The following is a 14,496-nucleotide window of genomic DNA, read 5'->3' as shown; positions in this document are numbered from 1 at the left end:
TATTTATATTGCTCATTAAATTATCCCAATTTGGCCATGGGTGAAAAATAGAATTAGATTTTTATAAATTAATAGCCAATTGCTTTTTTATTTATTAGGGTTTACTTATTAATTAATAAGAGTATTATTATAATAAGGTTAACCTTATAAAGAATATTATTTATTAATTAAAATTCTGAATATTTACCAATAAATACTTTTTGTTTATCTTTCACTTATCAATAGTTGTTAATGCCTCAACCTCATTATAGGAAAGGATATTGTTTTCAACATCATAATTTGGGGGGAGGAGAGTAGGATTATTGCTGTTCATATGGAAAATAATTCAATAATTAATACTACAAGAATAAGATCTGTGCTTCATGTACTCACAACTATAAATCTACTTTTGCCCCACCCTGTATAGCTGGCTGAATATTTTCCATTACTATTATAATGGTTCATGAGGAAGTTTAAAGATATTAGGTAAAATGATAAAAAAAAAAAATAAGAACTACCAAAATGTTAGTAAATCTTCCTGAATCAAATACTAACCTAAGCCTGGGGAAAAAAGGAGTTTCTTAAAAGACTACAACTAAAAGACTGATTGAATGATTGTTCAGCAGTCTGAACTATGGGAAGAAAATTGATCCTAGAGAAAAAAGCAATTATGATTGTTGGCATTTCAGCACTGATAGTGGTCTGTGTGAACCTGTCACTACTCAGAGGAATGAGGAGATTTTTAGAGGTTTTGTAACACAGGCTTTTTTTTTTTCAAATCCTGATTATCCAAAAGCATATGAGCATGTTTTAATATAGGACTTATTAGATCTTATATAAATGTCGTAAAGAAAAAATATAATTGCCAAATATAGATTCATGCTAGGTTGGATTAGTTTTTCTAAAAACTGAAAAGTAGCCTCCTAAAATGAAACAATGAACTATGGGCCTCTAGTAAAATTTTGAATTCTTATCTGTTTGCTTCATTATGACTTCTGAGTTATTTTTCTCTCTTGCTAATAAAATTCCAGTTATGTTGATTTCACTTTAATAACAAATAACATGCATCTTATCAATCATATTTTGTACTCAAACCTTTCTATTCAAACTACTGAGTTATTATCAAATTATTGCCATAATAGAAAGACATTCAGTATTCACAGTTAGGATTGCTACTTTAGAAATATATACATATTAGTTAAATAAACAAACACAAATCAAATCATTTATTAAACACTTATACAAGCTCTAACATAAATGTCTTGGTTCAAGAAAAAGAACTTTTTTCATTACATTCAAGCAAATTCAAGAACTGGTAAGATTTAGGGGATTTCTATGAATAATATAGAGAGAAAATAAACCATACTAGGATGTGACAAAAAATACAACTGTTCCCAAAGGTGGTTCTTTGGAAAGCTTAAAATACTACCCAAGTAATATAGTATTCTCTCAAATTCAACCACATTTTTCTTTCAAAAACCATACATCACTCTGTACCACTAGTAAATATTTCTTATTACGGTGTAGGGAATATATTTGGTATCCTGTATTTGGAGGAAAAATGACTGTGGGAATTATTATAGAGCAAGATGCAGAGTATAATAAATCGATCTGTTAAATTCCTCATTTTGGGGAGGGAATATTGCACGTTGCTTAAATAGAGACCTAGTTCAATTCCCCGATCCCCCACTTAAGCTATGTAAGCCTGAGCAAGTTACTTTCATTTTATAAGCTTCAGTTTTCTCATCTACAAGATGGAAAAAATCATAATAGTGTTCCATATACTAATACGTTCAACTTAGGGCTTCTAAGACTTCTCTAAGACCTCCTAAGGCAAAGCTGACTTCTTGAAAGGAAGACAAATGTGCTTTCTGTACTTGCAGGCAAAAGCAGAGAATAATATGAGGAGTATAAGACTTCTGGGCAGAAAAGGCGTGAAGTAATATTTGAGTAAATAAGAAAGAGCATACAGGATTGGAAAGCTGACCTAAAACAGGTATCATTATAATTTTAAAAAGAATAAAAACTCATCTCGAAATGAGAGATACTTGTCTGAACACAAGACCAATTTAGCTGTATAACAGAAAATAATCCAAGGTAGAAGATCCTGGGCTTATAAAGAGAAATAATTTTAAGTTTTATTTAACATGAAACAGGAAGGGATGGAGATGTTATAATCAGAGAGATTTGGCATGAATGCTCCTTATATAGGCTGCATGCCACTCAGTTTACCTGCTAAATCATCCACATGAAGTTGTTTTGAAGAGCCAGAAATATATACATTTACACACATAAATAATTATGGTCTTATATGGATTGAATGAAATAATAGTCATTGTATAGTCGTTCTCATGTTCTCATGCTGACACTCTCATAGTCACTCTCAGCCTGATCTATTTCCCCTTGGCATAGCCCTGGGAGATCTCAATCCAGAGAATAGGTAAATTTGTTCTTCAAGCAAGAGCAAGATTTAAGAATTGCATATGCAAACGTTAAAGAAGGTGCATAGGAAGAGCAGCCTTTAGTCTTTCGATTTCCAATTGTCTTTCAAGGAAGGTCAGAAACAACTTTTCCTGCAAGTGTTTGGTTAGTGTTATAACTGTGAAACGGCCCAGTTATGTCAGCCTCCTTTCTGTTCTCCTAACAAAGTCATAAAAGCTCTCTTGTTTAAAAAGAGCAGAGGGAAGTTAGGAAGACTGTGTCCTCTGGAGTTTTGTTAGCACAGGATTGCAGCTTGAAAGTAGTTGGTGTTTTCCATGAGTAGAAAGGCAAAAGGCCAACTAGTGGGAACACAGACTTAGGGAAGGAAAGGAAAATATCTATAAGAAGTCAGCCTACGAACAGCCAGGAACCCCTGGGTTTGGAGAATATCTGTGAATCTGATGTCATTCCCTATTGTTATTTGTCAAAAATATAAAATCTAACTGCATGGAATTCTCATTTCAAAGTGGGATAACAAGGCTTAAGAAGATAACTTTTGTAATTGCTTCCCTCTTCCATATGTCTAAATTGACCGACAAAACAAAATTGGAGAACTTTGCCCTGTGGCTGATAGTGACAGGAGGTATGTGGAGAAATCATGCCCATTATAACTTACAAGAGGCCCCGTGCACAAAATTTGTGCATGGGTAGGGGTCCCTATGCCTGGCCAGCAATCAGGGCTGATCTATGGGGTGACTGGCAGGCATAGGGACCCTACCCATGCTCACACCCGCCTTGGCTGGCCTGGTGCTGCCCACTCGTCGGCCCTACCCCCCACTGCCACCACCAGTTGGGGCCTGTGGGCTGGGGGCAGCTCCTGCATTGAGCGACTGCCCCCTGGTGGTCAGTGTGCATTATAGTGACTGGTCATTCTGCTGGTCATTCCATCATTCGGTCAATTTGCATATTAGGGTTTTATTATATAGGATGGGACATCATAATGCTTACTCAGATACACATTAAGGGAAATTTTTTTCCAAAGGTTTACGGTTGCTTCAAGGGCATTTTTTCCTAAATTTATTCTCAAACTACTTTTAAAACTATTTTGTTAAGTAGTCATTTACTATTCTATTTGATCTTGGGCTATTTTCCAATATTTTAATGATTTACATATACTAAACAACCTTGCCAAAGGAGAACACCAACAGAGATCAACCACCAATTTAATATATGTTAAATACTTTAAGCTTTATATAGGGTGTCTCAAAAAATGTGTACATACTTTAACAGCTGATAGCTCAATTTTGAAAATAAAATGTATTTTTATAAACACTGCCTTTATAACTATTCAAAGTGGGTGTATACATTTGGGGAGACAACCTGTATATAAACAAGCTATTGCTATCTTATTAAGTTTTATAGATTTTTAAAATCATACCTACTATAGTAAAGATACAATCTTAGGCACTTACAGGAGCTTTCAAGCCTTGAAAATCAAAATTTGTTTTCAGTTTTATTTATTGTCTAGAGGCCCAGTGCACTAAATTCATGCTCTGGGGGGGGGTGTCCCTTGCCCAACCTGCACCCTCTCCAATCTGGGACCCCTCAGGAGGTGTCTGACTGCCGGTTTAAACCGGCAGTCAGACATCCCTCTCACTATCCGAGACTGCTGGCTCCCAACCACTCAACTGCTTGCCTGCCTGCCTGATTGCCCCTAACTGCTTCTGCCTGCCAGCCTGATGACCCCTAACCACTCCCCTGCCAGCCTGATCGATGCCTAACTGCTTCCCTGCCAGCTTGATCGTCCCCAACTACACTCCCCTGCCAGCTTGATCACCCTAACTCCCCTCCCTTGCAGGCCTGGTCCCCCCCAACTGACCTCCCATGCTGGCCTGGTCGCCCCTAACTGCTCTCCCCAGCTGGCCTGATTGCTCACTACTGCCCTCTCCTGCCGGTCATCTTGTGGCTGTGGGTGCTGCCATATTTGAGGGTGTGACAGTCAATTAGCATATTCCCTCCTTTTTGGCTGTGGGCACCACCATCTTTGAGGGTGGGGCAGTTAATTAGCATGTTCCCTCTTTATTAGATAGGATGAGAAAGAGAGATGGATTTGTTGGTCCACTTATTTATACATTCATTGATTGATTCTTCTATGGGCCCTATGGCAGATTTTTAAATGTGATTATTCAACTGTAATATTAATTTAGAAGATAGCATTTCTAGTAAAATATTACTAATGTTAACTGTTTTAAATTTGTAAAAACTGATCTAATATTTTCACAGAATGAAGCAAAATGTATGACAATGCACAAATAAAAAGCTCATGCTTTTTATTTCCATCTATTTGAAAATATGATTAAAAGAAAGGAATGAAATTATAACAGTGCAGGGAGTATTTCAAATCTCTTATTTGTTTTCAGGAGATTTTGTTAGCCTCCCAAAAGGGAGACACAGAACCTTGAATAAAGATGCTATCAATCATCTGTGCTAGGACACCAAGTGGAAATCAGAGGGAAATGCAGAGATTCAGAAGATAAATACAAGCTATAGTGGTATCTGGCCAACCTTGGAAAGCACTGCAGAATTTCCTGAAATCTCTCAAAGGTCCGCAAACCCCACACAAGCAGTGACTGGCCTCAGAATGCTCAGACTTCTTACTAAGTGGCCCCAATTCTGGCACTAGTAGCATCTGGACTGTTAACCACATAACCACTCCTAAGCTTCTCTAAGCACAGACAACAACTAACTGCAGATCACCTTGTAACTCATGCCATGTGGCTCCAGACCATAGACAACAGCTGACCCTGGCCTGCACCTGAGTCCTTCCCAAGAAGCCCCAGAACCAATATAACTGCTGGTCAACTTCAGACTACCCAAGTTGTGCCACAAATGGCACACCCAAAGGGTGAAGTAAGCAGACACCAGAGCCCTCATAAAGCAAATTCTACTCTGTAGGGTCAGCCCCTAAACTATATATAGCTCATCTGCTATGTCATGGCCAATCCTCACAACCAAGCAGTCTGAGGGTCAATCCCACCCACTGATGTGCCAACAGTAATCATGGCTCAACAAAAATAGAAGGGCACATACAACACACACAAGGGACACACCTGGAACACCTAGGTCACTGTGCAACTGGGCCCACAGGACAGCTATTACATAAGGCCACTCTGCCAAGACTGGGAGATGTAGCAAATCTACTTAATACACTGAAACAAACATAGGGAGGCAACCAAAATGAGGAGACACAGAAATATGTCCCAAATGAAAGAACAGGACAAGACACCATTAAAAACAAAACAAAACAAAACAAAAAACCACAACTAAACAAAATTGAGGCAAACGATCTATCAGATACAGAGTTCAAAACACTGGTTATAGGATGCTTAATGAACTTAGTGGATGATAGATGAACTCAGGGAGAACTTCAACAAAAAATAGGAAACATAAAAAATGAGATAAAAAACATAAAGGAAAAACCAGTCAGAAATGAAGAATACAGTAATTGAAATAAAGAACAAATCAGATGGCATAAACAGCGATTAGATTAAGCAAAGAATTGAATCAGCAATTCAGAAGGCAAGGTAGTGAAAAACACCCAGTAAGAACAATAAAAAGAAAAAAAAATAATTTAAAAAGTGAGGATAGTTTGAGGGACCTCTAGGACAATATCAAGCATAACAACATTCACACATACCAGAAGGAGAAGAAAGAGAGCAAAGAACTAAAAACATATTTCAAAAATTAGTGACTAAAAACTGCCCTATGAATACTAAAGCCACTTACAAAGTTTAAAAGGCAAAAATAGGAAAATCATGTGTCATTATAACAGTAATTTAAGGGATACTCACAAGCACTCACCAAAAAGTAATAAATAATGACAAAAACATAAACATGGAGGGGGTAAGTAAAAATGGTAGTGACTTTACAATGTGTTCCATCTTAAATGGCCATTGATTTAAATAGATTTTAGCTTGGATTCATGAGCACATGGTAACCAAAAACCAAAAATCTACAATAGATGTACAACAAATAAAGAGAAAAGAATAAAAAACAACTCTACAGAAAGTCATTAATATTTAAGAGAAGAGAACAAGATAATAAGAAAGGAACAGAGAACTACAAACACAATCAGAAAACAATTTATAAAAGAGCAATAACTATAAACCTATTAATAATTACTTTAAATGTAAATGGATTAAATGTTCTAATCAAAAGATGAATGGATAAAGATGTGGCACATATATACAATGAAATATTACTTGGCCACAAAAAAGAATGGAATCTTACCATTATCAACAACATAGATGAAACTAGAGGGTATTACGTTAGTTGAAATACATCAGACAGAGGAATACAAATACTTTATTGTTTCTCTTATATGTGAAATATAAAAAGCAAAATAAATGAACAAACAAAAATCACTCATAAATACAGAGAAAAAAAAACTGATGGTTGAGAGGGAGGTTGGGGGATGGGTAAAAAAGGTGAAGGGATTAAAAAGTACAAGTTGGCAACTGCAAAATCATCATGGAGATGTAAAGTACAGCTTAGGGAATATAGTCAATAATATTGTAGTAACTACTGTATTTTTCCATGTATAAGATGCTATTTTTTTCTAAAATCGTTAGACTGAAAATTGAGGGGCATCTATACATTTTAGAACATCGGAAGTCAGCCAAGGAGGGAGCTACGTGGGTGCATAGCTGCCCATACCTTGTCAAACAGGCTTCCTCCAATCATGAGTCTTATTGTTACTAACATCAGCTGATGCCATAATTGGAGGTGGAGGTGGAGAGTGTGCAGATGCAACCAGAACCAGAGCATTCTGAGCCCATAAAGATGTCTTAAAAATAAAAAGATAAATACCAGTAAGTGATTGTCTTACTCTGCAAAATTCAAACTGAATGTAATCAGCTATGCAAAAGAGCATGGAATCAGAGCTGCAGAGAGACAATTTGGACCTCCTCCCACTGAGTGTCTGATCAGACAGTGGAGAAAACAGGAAGAACAACTCCTTAAGATGTCAAAAAAGAAGAAGGCCTTAAAGGGAAAACCAGCAAAATGGGCAAACTCGGAGCAGAGGCTTAAGACTTGGATTGTGGAGCAGCGTCAGCGTGGCTTATGTGTGTCAACCAAGCTGATTCAATGTCAGGCAAGAATGTTTGCAAGCAAAATGAACTTTGTTGATTTTACAGGAAAGGCAAAATAGTGCTTCAATTTCATGAGGAAAGAAGGGTTGGCCATGAGAACACAAACAAAGTTAGCTCAGAAAATACCACCAGTTTATGAAGATGATCTCACATATATAGACAGTGACTCAGAGGACAGCAGTGATACAATAGAAGTTGAAGAAATTGGTATCTCTGGAACTAATAGTGATGAAGAAGAGAGCAGTGGTACAACAGAGGCTGAATAAAGTGATTTGCTGCATAATATCATAGTACTGGTATGTAAACATTACCTGCAGTTATCTATACTAATAAAAGCTTAGGTGGCCCTTGCACGTGACGTCATCACAAGATGGTCACCACAGATGGCCACCACAAGATGGCTGACAAAAGATGGCCACATGCAAGAGGAGGTGGGGCCAGGCAGCCGCTCTGTGCAGTGAGACCTGGGGGTCCCACAGCTCCACGTGGTGCAGAGGAGGCCAGTCCCGGCATCTCCGCTGCCTCATGTGGAGGAGGTGGGTGCCAGCAGAGGAGGTGGGTCGTGGCAGGGAAGGGCAGTTGTGGGCAATCGGGCTGGCAGGGGAGGGCATTTGTGGGAGATTGGGCCAACAGGGGAGGGCAGTTGGGGGTGATCGAGCTGGCAGGGGAGGACAGTTGTGGGCAATTGGGCCAGCAGAGGGGGAAGTTGGGGACAATTGGGCCAGCAGGGGAGCAGTTAGGCATCAATTGGGCTGGCAGGGGAGTGGTTAGGGGGTGATCAGGCTGGAAGGCAGAAGAGATTAAGGGCAATCAGTCAGGCAAGATGTTAGGAGCCAGTGGTCCCAGATTGTGAGAGGGATGTCCCAGATTGGAGAGGGTGCAGGACGGGCTGAGGGACACCCTCCTCCTTGTGCACTAATTTTGTGCACCAGGCCACTAGTTACTAAATAAAAATGTGTTTCGTTTTATGTTTAAAATATTGATTTCTTAATTTTGGGTTGGAAAAGTAGGGGGTGTCTTATACATGGGGGAATTTTATACACAGAAAAAATATGGTATATATGGTTTCAGCTGGGTGATGAACTTATTGGGAGAGATCACTTTGTAAAAAGAAAGATGAAATACCAGCAAGAAAAGTTACCATGTCTTTCAGTCTCAACTAAGTTCAGGCTCTGGAATTTGATGGCCAGGACTAAATTCCTGATTTCATCATTTGTTTATTATGTGACATTGGGTAAATTATTTAATTCCCCTAATTTTTTGTCTCATCATTGGCACAAATTCATAAAACATATCATATAAAGGAATCAAATTGGTGCACTGGATATTAGTTGCATTATCCCAAGATCCACTTACTGTGACTACCTTTAAATATCATTATTGTTGCTAGAATTTATCATGCTTTCTTCTTGGTTTAACTCTAGAAACTGGTTAGTCTTATGATGAACAAAATATATCTTCATTCCTCATTGTGATCACCTTCTCTCTCATTTAAAAACTCAATTAACTGGACCAATATGAGTGAGTCACTTTTAAGAAAAGCTATTAAGATGTCCATGTCTTTAATCTGGTTGCTGTGAGGTCAATTATTAGTCATTAAAAATTATTTTTAAGTATGTTAGGAGACTTAAATATTCTTGACTTTAGAGTTTTATCACCAGTAGTTTTTGTTTAAGTTCTTATTATGCCAGTAACACATCATTAAGCATGGGGTAAACCAATGAAAATTATAAGTAATCCCTTATTTGATCTTCCTATGAGCATAGTGCAATGTGTACTTGAAGCTCATTTTAGAACATTTTGGGATGCATGATGTATAAAGAATTGCTGCTCCACCAATATAAGCTCCTTTCACAGATGATTCTATTTTGAACTGCCAGTAAATTTTAGTAATGCAGAAAGATTTAATCATGAATAGGATTTCTGGAAGTCATTTGTTCATCACAAAAGTGAAGGAGAGTGTATAATCAAGCTCTTCAGGGAGCTACTAGATTATTAACTAATTATGTACAATTGTACACATGAAGTCATTATAATCTTTCATTCTTACTGTAGCCTATCCATGAGAATTAATACTCACTACTATCAAATAGTAGAAACTATATTTTAATACCAATTATTATATCCAAGTCCTCACTTTTGAAATCTTTTTAAACAAAAACACATTATTTGGAGGTTGAATATTATATATATATTTTTATAAATTAGAAGGTGTTGATTTTTTTTGCAAGTTATAGCAAATTGAGGAAAAAATAGGAAAAAAGACATATATACTTTTAAGTGTCTAAGGTAAAGAAATGGAGAGGGAGAAAGTACAATGTTTAGTGGCTAGAGATATATATTTTAAAATCTTATATGATGCATATTTAATAACCATAAAATGGTTTAATTACTGTCATCTACCTTTCTACTATAAGTCATCTGGCAGTTATATCAACTAGTTAATAGGAGGTTAAAATTCATGGAAATATAATACAACCTCTTTAATAGCTACACAATAACTATTTGTCATGTCATTAGTAAAGTATCACATAAGTCCTTTTCTAATCAGAGGTCAATAAACAATAGAATTTTTAATAAATAATTTTTTGGATAGGAGCTTGTAAAATAATAAATTTACCCTTAAAAAGCAAAAATGAGGACTTACTATTTACTTACTAGTAGAAACTAACACATACATTTTGCTTGCTAAAAGTTGCACTTAGATAAATTGAAGAGAAAACATTTGCTATGAATATTACTTTAATATTCCTAAGGACTTGAAGTTATTTTGAGGACAATATTCAAGGATGGCTTAAATAAACCTCAGCTACCTTCACATTAGATGCCTAAATACCTCTTTTACTGAGTACCAACATATGGTCAAAAATGGCCTTTGAAGGATTAGAATTTATAAGTGATTTTCCATCCAAAACTGTGGTCTCACATATAATCTCAGTAGTGAACCAAATTCTAGTTCATAGGAGGAATCTGAAGTCTGAATCTCAATACTAATTATGGAGGAGCAGGTAAAGGGTCATATAAGGAAAACAAAGCCAAACATTAGAAGCAATCAGAGATGAGCTCTAATTTGGCAGGTTGTCAGAAATGATTGGGACAGGAAATAGGCCATTTGACACAAAGTGGGCCTGTAACTGGGTTTTGTGGGCAAGCTGAGGCAAGATATGTGCCTTGGTTACTCTGTTTTACAGAGCTGAAATATTAATTTTCAGGGTTCACCCTATTTTTTCTTTTTACATATCTAATTAAACAAATCGGTATTAAAATGGGGGAGTTAGAAGCTATGTAAAAATAATTTTGAGATGAATATAATTAATATCAAACTGGACTTCAACCTAAAAGCTAAAGATCAGCTCAATGCAGCTCTCACTTTACAGCTCAATGGACCCCCGATCATTAAGGCTTCTGCTTTCCCAGGGATCTGATATCTCCTGCAGTTTTTGGGGCCATGTGACTAAGTTCTGGTCATAGGATTAGGATAGAAATGATATAAACAAAGTTTACCCTTAAAAACATATTTATTCCTCTTCTGTTACTACACAATTTTGAAAGCTAATGTCCCACAATCATTGTTACAAAATGGAGGAGAACTGGCTTAAACATATTGGGTTTAGCATGAATGAGAAATAGGCTCTTTTAAAAAATTTTTAAAGAAACTTTTTATTTTGAGGTAATTAGAGACTCACTTGTGGTTGTAAGAAGTAATACAGAGAGATGGCATCTGTTCTTTACTCAGTTTCCACCAGTAGTAACATCATACAAAACTACACTGTAATATACCACAGCCAGACTATTGACCTGCCACAACACACTGATCTTAAATTCCTGTTTTACTTATACTTGTGAAACATTGGCCTTTCCTGTGACCACAGGAATGTGATTTTTAGATTTGAATGCCACTATCTGGGCAAAGAAACAATAAAAAATAAATGGTGCATCAAAAATATCAATGAAAAGAGAAAAAGCAGCTCTGATTAAATAATTAAACCTGAACACAAAATTTTAATTTCTGATAATTATTAAAAAGAAACACTGTTAGTAATATGAACTTACAAAAATGGAAATAATTCTGTAAAAACAGAAAAATACATATACACAAGAACATTTAATTTGTTATTTACAAGAGACTATATCTTATTTATAGCCAATAGAATTTGAATACTTAAAGAGTGAAAAAACTTAATTCGGGGCTATAATTAAAAATAAAAGAGTAGATAAATAGAAACAAAAGTATATGAGAGTAGTCATTTCTCCACAGTATCTTTTTTTATGGTACCCCAAAACTGTATGTTATTTTCTTTTATAACTATAATGGAAACAGCATTTTAAAAGAAAATATATCAAAATAATCCCATTATAACTTCAGATATTCTGTAGAATTCTAAAATAGGAATATTGGCATACTAATGGAGTTTTGATTTCACAATGTGTATGAATAAAAACGTCAGATATGTTGTTTGAATGAATTTTGAAAAATTTTGTATGTAACATCTCTATTTCAAAAAGAGGAACTGATAGCCTTACCTGGTTTGACTCAATGGATAGAGTGTCAGCCTGCGGACTGAAGAGTCCCAGGTTCAATTCCGGTCAAGGGCACATGCCTGGGTTGCAGGCTCAATCCCCAGTAGGGGGTGTGCAGGAGGCAACCAATCAATGATTCTCTCTCATCATTGATATTTCAATCTCTCTCTCCCTCTTCCTTCCTTTCTGCAATCAATAAAAATATGTTTTTTTAAAAAAGAGGAACTGATAGTTAAAATGTATGTAATCTACAAAGGGTGTTAAATTTATTTTTAAATACCTGAGGCTATAGCAAACAGAAAGCATTTTCATTTAGTTTATAAATTATGTAATATTTAATTAAGAGCATAAGAACTCTTCACAACTAAATTTTAAGTATTTATTTATTTTAATTCAGGGATTCTGGTGGACTGATCTAGAAGTTCAAAAAGGTTGGCTCAGTGACTGCAGAATTTACAAGTTGTAAAATAATGTCAAGATGAGTGTGAGTGCCCTTCCTTACAGGCATATTACCAACTACCCTGGGTTTTCTTCTAATTATATGGCACTGCTTTAAGTTTATGTACATAAGATCTAACCCTCTGTTTTCCTGATCACAATTTAAGTATGTCCATTAGAGAATAATATAAGGTAGCACATGCTACTAACCCACAGTAGAGCTAGTAAGTCATTTTTCTGAGCAAGATACTAAGGACTATAAAAAAGACATATCGCCTAAGCAAGTATATCTATATATATAAAAGCCAAGCAACCAGAACGACAGAATGACTGGAATGACCAGTCACTATGACGTGCACTGCAGTGGCCAAACATCCCAATTGGGACCCCAATCGCACCCCCCATCCTGTGGCCCCTCCTCCCGCTGCCCCGGGACCTGACTGGCCCCCCCATTCTGATTTGTGGATGGGGCCAGCTGGGGGGAACCCCCCCTCTGATTGAGGGTGGGGCCAACTCGTCAACCTCCTGCAGCCACTCCCCCCAGCTGGCCCAGTCCCATCGGCCCCCATCAGGGCAGGCCGGCCTGGCCCCACCCATGCATGAATTCATGAACCAGGCCTCTAGTACATAATAAAGCCTTTAACAAAGAAATAGAAAACAGTATTCCAAACACAGAGAATTTTATGCAAGAAAAATACCATTTATTCATATGATGAACATAAATTTCTTGATCACTTATTATATGTCAGATGCTATGAAGAAGAAGAGGTACAGGGAGAACTAACCTGGTGAAGAGAATTAGGTCACATTTACCTGAGAAATCTGCAAGAGAAGAGAGATGAAAAAGCTTGTTTAAAGGTCCTGAGATGGAGAAGACCTTAGTGTGTATGAGAAAATGATAGAGCAGCTTCAAAAGAAATGAACTGAGATGATGAAGCAGGTTGTATTAGAGGAGGCTTGGATAAAGGGAGGGTCATAACGTACAGGAACAGCTAGGCCAAGATAAACTATAGTTAAGCCCTTCTCGATACGTCTATAAATTAATTAAGAGTTACAAAGAGTACGATCATGAAATTTTTGTTTACTATGAAACCAAAAATTTGTGAGGATTATATTTCCTACTTTAAAGCTACTAGTGTGACTACTATATGCCAAAGGAATAATGTTCCCAAAGAAGAGCTCAAATTATTTCTTCTATTTTCTAATACTTTTTTATCTTTTAACAAGTATGTCAATATTGTTTATTTTGTGGATCTCCTTTACAGAGGACTCTGTTTGGCTCTATTTTGAATGGAATGGTCCCTAGTCCAATGGCTGGGATTTCATCTTGGGACAGAATTTCACCACTGAACACTGGTTTCACATATATCCTCCTATTTCTTGGTTCTAGCCTTCATTTTACTAGCAATTTTCTTAGGAAAGGTATTTTGGAGGTAAATTTCCTGGGCCTTTACATATATAAAATAATCTTTATTTTACCATCACATTGATAGTTTATCTGGGTATAGAATTCTAGATTAATTATAATACCCCCTGGGAGCTTTGAATATTTTATCCATTATTTTGTATAATCTATCTTTATGAGGAGTCTGATGTTAGAATTTTCTTTTTCAGGAGACTAAGCTTTCCTTCTTATGCAATCTCATTATATTTTATTTCTGGTAATTTTATAATCATAAATTTATTTGTTGACTCTGTATTTGGCTGACCTATGAATCTGAACACTGTATCCTATGCATAAGATACTAAATCTGTTGGGGTTTCTTCTTTATTTTATGCTATCTCTCATTGTTGTTGTTTTTCCTCTTTTGTTCTATTTTCTAGAAGGACACCTTTTCTACTTTTGAAGCTCTAAGACAGTGGTTCTCAACCTTCCTAATGCTGCGACCCTTTAATACAGTTCCTCATGTTGTGGTGACCCCCAATTTCATTGTTACAAATTGAACATAAAGCATAGTGACTAATCGCGAAAACAATATGTAAT

The 14,496-nt window shown here is 36.4% G+C and overlaps 1 protein-coding gene across 2 annotated transcripts in view; it reads right to left on the bottom strand.

Annotated features, from left to right (window-relative positions):
- CCSER1 (coiled-coil serine rich protein 1) overlaps positions 1-14,496 on the bottom strand; it is an 801,991-nt gene that overhangs the window by 27,720 nt on the left and 759,775 nt on the right. The window lies entirely within an intron of this gene.

This window comes from Myotis myotis, unplaced genomic scaffold (assembly GCF_014108235.1).
Source record: "Myotis myotis isolate mMyoMyo1 unplaced genomic scaffold, mMyoMyo1.p scaffold_m19_p_1, whole genome shotgun sequence".
Taxonomy (NCBI): domain Eukaryota; kingdom Metazoa; phylum Chordata; class Mammalia; order Chiroptera; family Vespertilionidae; genus Myotis; species Myotis myotis.
Note: the sequence above shows the minus strand (reverse complement) of the source record. Positions and strands in the feature narration are given on the sequence as shown.